This window comes from Ostrinia nubilalis, chromosome 25 (genome assembly GCF_963855985.1).
Source record: "Ostrinia nubilalis chromosome 25, ilOstNubi1.1, whole genome shotgun sequence".
NCBI lineage: Eukaryota > Metazoa > Arthropoda > Insecta > Lepidoptera > Crambidae > Ostrinia > Ostrinia nubilalis.
The window spans coordinates 10,820,355-10,833,578 of NC_087112.1; the positions used below are offsets into that span (position 1 = coordinate 10,820,355).

Below are 13,224 nucleotides of genomic sequence, written 5' to 3' on the forward strand. Positions count from 1 at the left end.
TCGACTTTAGCTTGGGACTTCCTTTATCATTCTTTTATCTATTGACCTTTTCTTTTCCCTCTTTTTTTAGCAAAATGACAAGCATGTTTTATATCCAAAAGTTAGTAAGTAGGTATAATAAATCGCCATGATGACATCAAACAAAATCGTTGTGACATGTTGGACAGGTTAATTGTTATTACTATCGATTAGTGAGATGCGACGATAACTTTATAGATCATTAGCTCGGCCATTTTATTCTGTGTTGATTGGTTTAATATCTATTGGTTAGATTTCGTAACAGTAAAATTACTTTGATATTTTGGAGTTGTTTGGATTGCGTGTAAATAGTTTCTTCTATTGGAAAACCAAAGATGAAAATACTGAGATAGATTTGAATCCGTAACTCAATTTTTGGACGTTTAAACGGGACTATTCCCATCTCTCGTTCCCACCGCTGCAACTCCTGTGTAGCCAGGAACTACAGCTTGACCGCCAATAAAAACCCAAACAGTGAAGGTCAAGTTTGTCCGAAGTTTTGAACTTTTATGTATGATTTATTGTATTTATGGTACCTACTATCCGTTATCTAGTCTCTATTTACTTACTGTGATTGTTAAAACAATTTATTTATCTGTAAGCTGAATATTGATGATTAATAGTAGTCATTCAAAACACAGACTAATTTTACAGCTATTTGTCTTTCGCTTGACTTTCCAAATGAGCCAAATTGTGTCCATTTGTTCGAGTTGTGGATCGATATGGTTACTACAATAGAATCTTATTATTTATGTACGCGGTAACTACACTACAGTATGCTTGTTAGGTAAGTAAAATAAGAACACTATGTAGTTAAGTTACATTAGTTGTTAATGTATGAAGACGATTAATAAGAAAATAATCGCGGAATATCAAGAAAGTTGGCAAACATAAAACTTAACTAATTACTCTAGACTTAACAATACTACAAAAGCACAATAAAGTTTTAATAAGAACAGGGAATTGAACCGTAAATTCGTTTGAAACTAAGCGCTACGAATTCAAAAAATAGACTATTTTTAGCGGTTTGAAAATAATTCACGTCATAAAATATTTGAGAAACAATTTAGAGCTTAAAAATTCAACAAAGCTTTATAAAAGTATATTCAAACAATTTTAAAACTCAGCATTATGCAGTCAACAAAGGACTTTGCAAACTAAACTAGCCTTTTTGCAATGTAATCTACGAGTACATAATTCAAACAAAATGTCTCAACTCACCAAAACCTTCATGATTGTTTTCGATTCACAAACACTACTCTGAATGATTCGAAACAGTACTAACACTATCTTTTATACTAGAAATAATTAAAAATCCATTAATTAACGGAACTATTAAATTAATTCACCTGTTAACGAGATTTTGGGTAACTACAGCAGTTTTATGATGTGGTGCCGTCATCGTTAAGAAAGGTACATTAACGGAAAACCTAAACTTTATTGGAATAGCCGTGTGGTGACTGTCTACGGCCTAAGTTAATGTACACAGCCGGTAGAAGAACAGACAGTCTATCAGCAGAATAAATACAAATGAGTAGGTCATCTTCATAGAAACGCACCGAGCGCGGTTTTTATGGGAGCGCGCCAATACGTATGCGACGCGCACGCACACACTGACAAAATTTTGCGTGGATTAGCGGGGTGTTGCTTGCGCCGAATACTCTGCTATCATAGTTTCTCTATTTGTTCGGCGTGGGACTATTCCTCCCTCTCGTTCCCACCGCTACAACTCCTGTAGCCTGGATCTACAGCTTGACCGCCCATAAAAACCCAACCAGTGAAAAAACCCATGATTTTGTTTCGGTATGAAGACAGGAAAAATTACACAACTTTTGCTTTTGAAATTGGAAAAAATCATGTCTACGTTTAAAATTGTCTCCATGGTGTTTTGCAATCTGTAAGACACAGAGCGTCTCCGCGGCAGTACCTACAAATGGCATCCTGAGGGCATTGGTTGACAGGTGGGACTCGCCGCTGCTGGGGCGCTGGCTTAGCTTGCACGTCTCCAGTGCTATGTAAGCGGCTTTATAATCATTATTTGTATCTTACTAACATGGGCTAAGTGAAAATTTTTACTAACACGATTATGGACCCCGGTCTGACAATTTTTTTTTCAATTCGATTCAATTCAAATTACTCAATAGATATTGTTATTATTGTTTAATTTGGTTACAAAAGTGCACTGAAAATTTGCGGTATGAACGATTTTTCCAATTTACCAATTGTACTCCACTACTTCTTTACTCTGGGTATAATTTTACCAGTACTCGTACCTACAAAATGATTGTTAAATATTGTTTAAATAAAGATTGCGCCATTTCACAGTTAGGCGATGACAAGATAATCATATTATGATGATTTTCTATTATTCTTTGCAGGTCTTTATTTTTTTTATTTTTTTAACTATCTTTATTTTTTTTTAATCCAAAGGAACCAATTAATCTATTCCGAATTATTTTTAAACAACCTGGCTTTTTCATCTTTACTTTGCCTTTCTCTTAAACCATTATTAATATCCATTCTAATTATCACTGGAATTTTAGCCTCGTGTCAATTTGTGTAAAATCCCTAATTAATTTAATTTATTAAGCTAATTAAACAAACGCGATGACTCGGAAAAGGGACACGGTGATTTTCCCGTCTTTTTGGGTTTTTGAAATAAATTTAAGATCTTAGATACTCAGTCATTTAGTCTTAAAAGGCTACTGTTCAGGAAGAGAACGAGGTTTATTTTAAGCTCTATGTAGAGGTAATTAGAAAGCTCTTCAAGGACTTGGATCAGGCGCGAAGGGGTAATGAGATCGACAGGGTTGGCAGGCTTGATGTAATTTTAATCAGGAAAATAAATCGCAAATTCGTAAAATCTTTCTCACGCCTAGATTTTCATAAATACGAGTATGTGTATTGTTGCTGCAGTTTCATCATTACTTAACATAATAAGTGAAACCATCTCCAATCATCATCAGATTTTAAAAGTCCATTGCTGAAATCTGTTAAGTATCCTCTAAAAATAATAATTATATTATAGGGTAGGGTGGGGCACAATGAAACAAAAAAACGTTTTTTGTTCATAGAAACAAAATATCTTATTATTTTAATAAACTCTTTTCAAGAAAATTTACATTAGCTATCCCTTTAATAATCAACAATATCAAACTACATGTTTCTTTAAGTAATCTTAAATTTATTGGCACTTTTTCGAGATCAATTTTTTGTTGTACTGTGCCCCAGATCTGGGGTACAATAAAACTAGGGTAGGGTTACTATGAAACAGATTGGGGCACAGTCCGTAAACACTCTTCGCACTTTGTAGTTGGGCGTATATCGCACGACCTGTCCCTCTTCTTCTCGGTTTTCCTTTTTTTCTTGAAATACCTATACAATGTGCTAAAATTAACATTTTTCAGATTTTCTGCTTCTCTTAAGTTCATATCTGCTTCATTAGGTCTTCCCTATATCCGTTTTTCTTTTCCGGTTACGAACCATTGTGGTGTTTTCTAAAAACAAAAACTTATCTTACACTGAAACATGTTTTACTGTGCCCCGTTTCACTGTACCCCATGACCCCCTTCAATAACACAAAAACATATAACATTCTTTAGGTTATAAACACCGGCCTTCGTCTGATGTCAATATTACAAGAAATATGCAAGAATTATTAAAAAAATAGCCATACATACCTTTGGTAAACAGTGTACTAATAAAATCGAAAACCATTTCGTGAAAAAAGATACGAATTACTTTCAAAAATCAGTTTTTTTGCAAGAATTCAACAGGCAGCTTTCAAATTGAGAAAAGACAACTGCACCAAGATGGCAGTGCGAACGCTTAATAAAGCAGCGTGGCCAGTAAAAATAAATTGATAAAAAGAGGTAGAAATATTAAACTTGTTTTACTGTACCCCGTGTGTCACTGTGCCCCCTGTAACCCTACAGCAAGCTGTTTTGAGCCATTTGAATACCTAACTAGCATCCACTTTTTAGGTAATTTCAGGGATTATCCAAAACTAACAAACATTTCGTTGTTTAAGGCCCGGCTTCCACCAAAGCGGAGCGGAGCAGATAAATGTTTTGAATAACTATATTATATCATTATATCAATTTCATTCGATCTGAAAGGAATCTTTTCTTGTGTAATTACCCGACTGTGCCAGAAAGAAGGTCATGTTTTTTTTTTTCATTTAGTAAAAAGCTGTAATTTTGAAATTGATAACAATAAATTAGTTTAATTTTATTTACTAGTTGTTTGTTGCCCTACAGTACCCTTGCAGTATCAGATTGTTAGATAAGCATGTTGATAGGGCTTTGAAGGGCGCAGTCGCCGACTCATTTAAACATAGTTTTGGGAATTGGGAGGGGTCATGCATGAGTCATATCAGATACATAACGCGTAATTAAACAAAAACCAACCCTTTAATTTCGACAACTCAGTCCGTTTGCATTCTGCGTGTCTAAGGTATTTGCAATTTAACTAGAAGTCATTCTAAACATATTTAATGTATCTTGCCATTATTATAAATACTAATCACGCCTACGAAAATAAACCTTGGCAAGAAGGAAAAATAAATAAATCATCCATAGTTTACGTGAAAATAAGACACGGTTTCCACCAGAACTGAGCGGAGAATATTTCTTGGTTTCCTGAATAATAAAGTGATAGGTTAAAAACACTTCTTCGCTCCGCTCCAGCTTGGTGGAATTCGGGCCTAACTCTACATTCTAAAACTTTTTTCTTCGATATGCCTAATCCTACTAATTTAATATTATAAATGCGAAAGTTTGGATGTCTTGATATCTGGATGTATGGATGTTTGTTACTCTTTCACGCAAAAACTACTGAACGGATTTTGATGAAACTTTACAGTATTATTGTTTATAACCCAGAATAACATATAGGCTATAATTTATGACGATCTGTGACAAACTAAATTTCACGCGGATGAAACCGCCGGCAAAAGCTAATATGTAATATATTTTTGTTACTACGGAACTCCGTTACAGTACAGCTTATGGGCTGTGTCTAGATCCTTCTAAGTACATTTTAATAGTATGCTATTAAAAAGTACTTAAGTAGATAGATATTCTTCTTTTGTTTCAACTTTTAAAATGAAATCCCCACTATTGACTTCTTGGAGGGAAAGTGAAGAGTCATGTTTAGCGATTTTGTTTTATTCTCTAAAATTTGTGTTTAGCCAGGTATCATTGTGCAATAATGGTGGATCATTAACCATTAAGTGTTCGTGAATGTGCATGAGTGTAGGCAAATGGAACAAAGCAGTGCAACATCACTTTTCAAGTTCTCTCCAGAAGTCCGCGTCAGGTTATAGTATAGAAATCTTTACTGAAACTCAAGGAAAAGGGCAGATTTCATCTCATCCTACCATTATCATTAAATTCATTAATCTCATCTATAATTATCATTAATTATTTCCTTACTTGCGTGCGCGTGGGCAGACCCCCAACTAGGTGGACCGACGATCTGGTGAAGGTCGCTGAAAGAACCTGGATGCGGGGAGCGCAGCACCGGCCGTTGTGGAAATCCTTGGGGGAGGCCTTTCTTTGTCCAGCAGTGGACGCCTTTTTAACGAAAATTTCATCACATGAATCTTATTTTTTTAATTTCATAATTGACACTGGCTATGTGCAAACCGCACGAAGCTATAAGTAATAGGGATGATGACTGGGTAATGAAATCGAAATTCTATTTAGTCCGTCAGACAGATAGTAAAAAAAATTTGGACACATATTTGATTTTTTTTTTCATAATCGAATAATTACAGTATTATATTGAGTTGAAATGTCGCGTGACGTCACTTTTAAGTAAAAATTTTACTAAAGCGTGACGTAACGTGCCATTTCAACTCGATGTAGCACTGTTATTTTTTAATTATTTATTTTATTTATTTAATTATAAAATAAAATAAAAAAGTAAGAAATTATTTAATTATAAAATTAAATAAAATAAGAAAGAAAATAAAAAATATGAGTCTAATATTTTCTAATTTTATCTGACGGACAAATAATTGAAATTTTGTCATCTAGCCTATTGTAAAAAAAAACTAACTCGCCAGCCCTAGGATGAACTCATCTCAAATTTCTAGGGCTCAGTGACGATTTTTGCCGAGCGAATTTCCTTGGGGAAGCAAACAACGCGTGTAAGAACATTTTCAAGATAATTTAATGTTGTTATGAGGTCCGTATCAAAGGAGCCCTTACAAAAACGATGTGGATAGGTCAGTGTTTGAAACATTTTTAAATTGGAAAAAAGGTTAGATCAATATTGTAGGTACATAATTATGGCAGACTAGCTTTTGCCCGCGGCTTCACCCGCGTGAAATTTATTGTCACATATCGTCATAAATTATAGCGTATAATAATCAATATTACCTACTGTAAAGTTTCATCAAAATCCGTTCAGTAGTTTTTGCGTGAAAGAGTAACAAACATCCAGACATCTACACAAACTTTCGCATTTAGTAGGATTGTTTTTTTCTTACCTCAGAAGGTGCCTATAGATCTTAACATGAGTATTAGTCAATAAATAAACGTTATTTGAACTTGGACTAGTAAATAGAGTTTTTTTTTAAATTCTATTTTAGTCTGTCTATTTTAGTAAAATGTAATGAAATTGACAACAATTTTCATTATGTGCTTCATTTATTTCTTGAACATTATTTTTTTAAATTTCATTCCAGCCAGGTCTTAGATATAGCTTAGCATGAACAAAAAAAAACATTTCACATGACAGATGTTTTTTTCTCTCCAAACGGACAGTGTAGCTTGAAACAAAAGCCAATTACTAAAAATGGCTACATATCGTGAGATGAAGGCTGGATTGCACCATCTTATTTTAACTTTAACTAACGTCAAAAGTCTGTCAGACTCCATACAAATAATACAGGTTAAGCAACTTAACCTTATTGTTGTTATATCAAATCTATTTTGCAGAGACTTCACCATTTGTTGTAAATAAATGAAGTAAAGCACGTTAGCGTAACTCAACTAATTTTTCTCCAATCTTTACTTGGGAGGGCTCGGCGTCCCGTGCCTATACACGTGGCTCTCGTTACGGAGTTCTTTGCGAAGTTTATTTCATTTGCTTTGTCTCTGCTTACGTAAGTAGATTGATATAAACAACCGATTATACTTTTATTTACTTTTTTGTTTACGCGTATTTACGAATATTATTTTAATCAAGTTCTGTGAAACGAGGATTTTCCGAGTAGTTTTCTTTTTTGTCGAAAGAGTTATAAGAAATCTGTCTTTAATTTTTTTTTTACGTTTTTGACGTATTTAATTGGTAAAAAGGGAATGTTCTTCATATTATTCGTTGTTGTCTTGTACCTTTTGTTACAACAATTTTCACCAAATTGACAACACAACTTTATTCCTTCCTTCTTTTTGGCTAAGTGCTTTGGATGTCAAGAACTATTTGACGCTGACTGCATCTACTAGATGGGCGCGGTATATAAAATGTTCATGGATGTTTATTTCTTTATTTAGATACATAGTCAATAATAGTTATGGTATTTTTTGCTAATGATTTGATGACGAATCCAAGTAAAATGAAGGCGTGTTTTCATCAAAGTTTCTGTTTTTAATTTGGAATAATTTACTTAATGTGCGTAACAGAGCTGAAGCATCATAGTCCGAAGTATATGTAATATGAAGCGAGCTCCCCGCAAATCGCCATTCAAATGAATGCAAATGTAGGCGGGTGGAAACCTGCAAATTCATGTATTATGTACATTTGATATTGAATTTCGAGATAATATTGTTAAGTCGTGCCATCCCAGATTGTGGGAGGTTTGTGTACCTACTTGTGTGCCTGCGATGTATTGCTGAAATAAACTAACTAAACTTTAAACAACATCAGGCCATTACATTGAAAATCAGTAGATTTTCAGGCTAGTTGCACCAACTTCATACAAAAAGCTCCGGTTATTGGCAGCTCTAAACTAATACCACGGCTGCAGCATCGCAGCCGAAACGTCAAGCCGTCTGAGTAGGTACATAATGTAACTCATTAATAAACGTCGCGTTAAGACCCGTGTCTTACTATTTTAGTTGAAATGGAACGCGAAAGTTTATAATCTTATTTTATATGTATGGTGCAAATCAGCCTAAGGGTGGATTAGACCAAACAAGAGTAAATATTTGTCAGTTACATTTCCCATACTGAAACTGTCAATGTGCCAGTTATACCGGCCCCCCTAGACAAAACGCACTTTTTGATCGAATCGAAAATCGAATCCGTCAAAACTCCATACAAAAAAACCGGCCAAGTGCGTGTCGGACTCACGCACAAAGGGTTCCGTACCATTGATTTATGAAATTAAAATTATTTTTTTTAAATTTAAGTTATTTGTATGAAAGATTACGCGGTAATAAGCGGTTTACGATTTACGAGGTATTAAAAAAAACTACTTACTAGATCTCGTTCAAAACAATTTTCGTTGGTAGTTTTTATAGTAATGTACAGACGACAGCACATCAGGCTATACATTTTCGTTGCAAAGTCGCCCTTATCGCAACTACGTAAGATACCACAGTGTTTACGTTGACGTGCTGTCGACTGTACATCATATTTTTTTTTAGATTTTTCATTTTCTTATTTTAGAAGTTAGAGGGGGGGGACCAACTTTTTTCCACTTTGGAAGCGTCTATCACGCAAACTATTCGGTTTAGAAAAAAAGTATTTTAGAAACCTCGATATCATTTTTGAAGACCTATCCATAGATACCCCACACGTATGTTTGACGAAAAAAAAAATTTTTGAGTTTAAGTTCTAAGTATGGGGAGCCCCCAATATTTATTATTATTTTTTTATTTTTGCATCAAAATCTTAATGCGGTTCACAGAATACATCTACTTACCAAGTTTCAACAGTATAGCTCTTATAGTTTCGGAAAAAAAATGGCTGTGACATACGGACGGACAGACAGACAGACGGACGGACGGACGGACGGACAGACAGACAGACATGACGAATCTATAAGGGTTCCGTTTTTTGCCATTTGGCTACGGAACCCTAAAAACGGGCTTTTCGAACACTTTTCGACTGGTTTGCGATTCTAATTTGCACTTTGTCTAGACTCGCAGGAGTTATTCTCGGATCAAAGTTTCGTCGAATCGGGCCTAAATGTTACAACCATGAGCACTTATGTACTTACTAGATTTATTTAAGTATTTATCCATACAAGTCTTCGTCGTCAACGGGCACAACACTTAATTTTTTTAAAGTAATCCAAATAACACCAAATACAAATACAAAGATGCCACAATGTTTAGCTTAATACACTGTGTATGTACTTACTTGGTTTGTCGCCAAGATCGTACAAAATCCGCGCTTATTTTCGCGTCTCTATTACCATATGAGTTCAGATAAACAGCTTAGTAAAACCACAAGCATATGGCTATCAACGGGTTTCTCACGAACTTGCAATGACGTAATAAGTTTACATGGCAAATATTTTTATATGGCTTATTTGATTAAGCTTGGTGAATAATTAGCGAATCCATTAGTGGTCAAAATTAGTCAAACAATTAAGTAGTTAATAATAAAACTATTATTACTCATCTCTACTAATATTATAAATGCAAAAGTAACTCTGTCTGTCTGTCTCTCTTGCACGCTTTAACCACTGAACCGATTTTGATGAAATTTGGCATAGAGATAGTTTGAGTCCAGGGAAAGGACATAGGATAATTTTTATCCCGGTTTTTGAAACAGGGACGCACGCGATAAAGTTTTTCTGTGACAGACAAAATTCCAGGGCGAAGGCGCGGGCGGAAAGCTAGTGTTTCTTATACTTATTACTGAAACCAGAATTTGATGAAATGCCTTTTCCCAATTAATTAAATATCAAAAGACATTATGCAAGGCGAGTCAAAATACAAGAAAATCGCAAACTATTGTTTTGTAAAAAAGTGATCATGTATCATATAAAGTTACTAGAAACAATTTTAACTAATAATAGACACTATAGCCACGTAGACTTTAATTGTGTCTATGTATGTGTGAAAATTATGTTTTATGGGACTCATCGACCATCGTCCCGGGAAAGGACATAGGATAGTTCTTAATCTTATTCTAGTTTTTGAAATAAGGACGCGCGAGTTTTTCTTTGACAGACAAAATTTCACGTGGGAGAAGCCGTGGCCAAAAGCTAAATAAAAATATTATTACTTACAAAGAGTAAAAAATATTATGTTACTCGGAAAATTGACAGAAAATGGTCGAAAAATAGACCGTCAAAAGGCTGCAGCGATTACGTAGAACATTTTAATTGGGAATACATCAAAGGTTCTCCCCTGGGAGCGCCGATCCACGGGATACCGGACCCTGGAGCCTTGTGGAGTTAGGGTTGCCACGTTGCCAGCTCCAAAAACACAAAAACCGGACAAGGTGCTTGATTTGGCCGGACATTAGAGTCTTCCAGTAACTGGCCCACGGGGCAAGAGGCTGGTTTGAATTTTTTAATACTTTTTCTTCCAGTGACTGGGCCCACTTTCAGTGTTTTATTAATAAATTAAACACCAAATCAACAAAAATCTACTATATAATCTTAAAGGTGGGCCCAGTCACTGGAAGAAAAACTATTTAGAAATTCAAACCAGCGACTTGGCCCGTGGACCAAGTCACTGGAAGATACCTTATTCATTTTACATACCATTTTCATCGATAGGTAATATGGCAAAGTGTCATAGCTCATGAGTGAGTACTATGATCTTCCAATCGGTAACATCCTGATACGCGCATCATCATCATCATTTCAGCCATAGGACGTCCACTGCTGAACATAGGCCTCCCCCAATGCTTTCCATGTTGCCCGGTTGGTAACGGCCTGCGTCCAGCTCCTTCCTGCTACCTTTATGATGTCGTCGGTCCATCTTGTGGGTGATATGCGCATGTGCGCCCGATATTGAACATTGAACGCCCGATGAATTTAACAAAGAAAACTCACAAATCCCTCACAAGTGAACAGATCAAGTCATTGAGCTGCCCTTACTGCACAAACGTGAACAATGAACGCCGGCATAGAAAAAATGATGAGACTCCGTGCCGCCAGCGTCACCAAGAGCAGACCCTGAATGAAACTACTATGAACGTTTCCTATAGCTATGGCGGCGCAGCTCAAGACAACGGTGCGAGTATCTCCGTCTCTGACAGTGTTTCTGCACAAGTCAATTTAAAAAATGAGCCTGTCTCGATGGAAAATATAAGCAAACTTCTTGATTTAAAAATGGCAGCGGATTCCCCAATTATGTTAAATTTAAGATCAGCGCTTAACAAAGACCTCGAAAAAATGGTGGCTACGCACGTGAATCGTGCCTTCGAAAGCCTAAAGAGCGAATTTACTAACACAACTGATTTTTTATCTGCTGAACAAAGTGATCTAAGAGCTGAGATTAGAGAAAGAGACAATGTAATAAAAAAACTACAATCTGATATCTTAGATTCGCAGAACTCACTGGCTAAGCTTCAGTCTAGGGTATCAACTATGGAGAAAATCTCACGGGACTTAAATATTGAGATTCACGAAGTCCCTGAGAGCAGAAACGAAAATTTAACGGCCTTATTTAAGAAACTCTGTGAATGTCTACAAGTGGACATACCTGATTGTGATGTGAGAGCTTGCCGCCGCGTTGCTAAAATGGATGTGTCCTCGAAAAGACCACGAAACATACTCGTCACACTCTCATCGCAGCGTCTTCGTGATCTTGTTTTATCAGCAGTGACTCGCTTTAATAAAACCCATCCGAAGCAAAAACTTGCCACATCTCACATTGGTTTCACGGGCGAAATGCGTAGAATATATGTGGCTGAACATCTGTCTCCTGAATTAAAAGAAGTGCACAGTGCAACAAGAAAGTTCTGTCGAGAAAATAACTTTAAGTTCGTCTGGGTACGCTTTGGCCAAATATACATCCGCAAGGATGAACAAAGCCCAGCTGTTCATGTTAAAAATGTTGATTCTCTTGGTAAAATCTTGTAATTGGACTTTTTTCTTTTTTAACTTCTCCATTAAAAATTACTTGTTTGTTTGGCTTTAAGAAACCCTTTACAATATGTTAAGTGTATATTACCAGAATGTCAATAGATTTCGTTCTAAATTGCCAGAATTTTACTTGAATTTATTGGGCTCTGATTATGATGTTATATGCCTGACGGAGACAAATTTGAATAGAGGAATCTTCGATGGAGAAATTGTGGATGCACGCTACAATCTTTTCAGAAGAGACCGAATAGATACTAGTTCTTTAAAGGATGAGGGCGGTGGAGTGATTATCGCAATAAAAAAATCATATCATGTCATCCGACAGGCATATTGGGACAGTGGCTTAGAGGATATCTGGATTACCATAAAACCGGATACATGTAATGCTCCTGATCTTAATGTGTGTGTTTGCTATCTTCCCCCAGACCTAAGTTATTCTGATATAAATGAATTTTACTCTAATTGCCAAAAAGTAATGTTAAATGCTAAAGATAACGATAATTTCTTGATCATCGGCGATTTCAATACTCCCGAATTTACTACCACTGTTATTGACGCTACTGAGCCAACACATACCTTACATAACAAGAAACTAATGCTCTTGCACGAATTTACTTTACTCTGTCACTTAAAGCAATTTAATAACATTACCAACGGGAATGGCCGTACTCTCGATCTAGTACTTTCGACAATTGAATCTCTATCGGTCAACGAGGCTAATCCTTTGAGTCTCGTGGATAGGCACCACCCAGCGATACAATTTGAATTTCCTTCAAAAATTATTGGAGTAAAATGTTTAAAAAAACCAAATTGTAAGCGTTTAAACTTTTTAAAGTGTGACTATGAAAGGGTGAGACATGAGCTGACTTCAATAGACTGGGCTCAGACGCTATCGTGTTCTGACTTAGACTCGTGCACTGACATCTTTTATGATGAACTTTTTAGAATTATAAAGAAACACACACCTCTTTCAGCCATTAATTCTCAAAAATATCCAATTTGGTATAGTAAACCCTTAATAAAATGTAACGAGGAAAAGAATAAATTTCACAAACTTTACAAAAAATTCAAGAACCCTCGTGATTATGACACATTTTCATTATTGCGTGACAGATTTAAGAGAATGGCTAATCAGTGTTATAGGAATTATATCGCTTCAATTGAGGACTCCATGAACAAAAATATTAAACATTTTTGGAAGTTCG

The 13,224-nt window shown here is 35.6% G+C and overlaps 1 protein-coding gene across 1 annotated transcript in view; it reads left to right on the forward strand.

Moving 5' to 3' along the window:
- The window catches only part of LOC135084122 (calsyntenin-1), a 361,325-nt gene that overhangs the window by 114,589 nt on the left and 233,512 nt on the right, over window positions 1-13,224 (forward strand). The window lies entirely within an intron of this gene.